The following is a 1417-nucleotide window of genomic DNA, read 5'->3' as shown; positions in this document are numbered from 1 at the left end:
TGGTTCTTGTGGAGTAGGAATAGCTTCATCAGAAGTTACAAGTATTTCAGGTGGTTTAAGTGTTGTACCACTTCTTGTGGTAATGGCTTTAGCTGTTTCATTCCGGGGGTTAGCATTTGTATCACTAGGTAGACTTCCCGATTTTCTTTCACCTATTAACCTTGCTAGGTTACTTACTTCTTGTTCTAGATTTTGAATAGAAGCTTGTTGATTTCTAAATGCTTGAGCATTTTGTTCATTAGTTTGTTTCTGAGTTGTGAAAAACTGCGTTTGAGTTTCAACTAGCTTCGTCATCATATCTTCTAAATTCGGCTTTTTATCATCGGTTTTTTGTGGTGGTTTGTTTTGAAAATTAGGTCTTTGCTGATTGTAATTATTATTGGATACTTGTTGATTGCTAGGACCTTGTTGGTTGTTGTATGGAATATTTCGGTTATAATTCTGGTTTTGATTGTAAATAGGTCTTGGCGGTTGATAATTATTCTGATAATTATTTCCAGGCCTTTGGTTTATGTATGAAATATTCTCTCTTTGTTCCATTGTTAATTCAATACTGAGACAATCTTTTGTCAAATGTGGTCCTCCACACTGCTCACAACTAATTCGTATTGAGTGAATATCTTTAGTTATCTTTTCCATTCGCCTCTCCACAGCATCTATCTTTGCGGAAATGGAATCTAAGTCATGGCTAGAATCGGCTCTAGTTGCTTTAGATGATCTAACGATATCTTTTTCTTGGTGCCACTCATTTGAGTGGGAAGCAGTGTTATCAATAATTTTGTAAGCATCAGTTTCGGTTTTCTTCATAATAGAACCACCAGCTGCTATATCTATGTCTTTCCTTGTAGTGATGTCGCATCCTTGGTAGAATATTTGTACTATTTGACAGGTGTCTAAACCATGTTGCGGACATCCTCTTAACAACTTTCTAAATCTAGTCCATGCCTCATATAGAGTTTCATTCGGCTTCTGTGTGAATGTAACAATTTCTCCTTGAAGTCTTACGGCTTTAGATGCAGGAAAGAATTGTTTAAGAAAATTTTCAACTAAAACGTCCCATGTATCAATCGCCCCTTCAGGTAACGATTCCAACCAATCTTTGACTTCTCCCTTTAAAGTCCAGGGAAATAACATGAGATATATCTGTTCATCCTCCACTTCTCGGATTTTAAATAGTGTGCAGATCCTATTAAAGGTACGTAGATGTTCATTTGGATCTTCCTTCGGCGCACCACTAAATTGGCATTGATTAGTCACCATGTGTAGAATTTGTCCTTTGATTTCATAATCTGGGGCATTAATGTCTGGATGAGTAATTGCGTGACCTTGGCCAGTGCGTTTAGCTCTCATTCGGTCTTCCATACTTAATGGTTCTGTTACTTCCATAATTGAATTTGTTGAATCGGAATCACTAGAG

General features: G+C 37.0%; 1 non-coding gene across 1 annotated transcript; it reads left to right on the top strand.

Annotated features, from left to right (window-relative positions):
* The first annotated feature begins 895 nt into the window (after positions 1–895).
* LOC139869519 (small nucleolar RNA R71) lies at positions 896–1002 on the top strand. Its single transcript, XR_011766127.1, has one exon. It is a non-coding gene; the product is annotated as a small nucleolar RNA R71 (small nucleolar RNA).
* Positions 1003–1417: the final 415 nt, after the last annotated feature.

Source organism: Rutidosis leptorrhynchoides, chromosome 9 (assembly GCF_046630445.1).
Source record: "Rutidosis leptorrhynchoides isolate AG116_Rl617_1_P2 chromosome 9, CSIRO_AGI_Rlap_v1, whole genome shotgun sequence".
Classification (NCBI taxonomy): Eukaryota; Viridiplantae; Streptophyta; class Magnoliopsida; order Asterales; family Asteraceae; genus Rutidosis; species Rutidosis leptorrhynchoides.
This window is presented reverse-complemented; position numbering and strand designations above follow the sequence as displayed.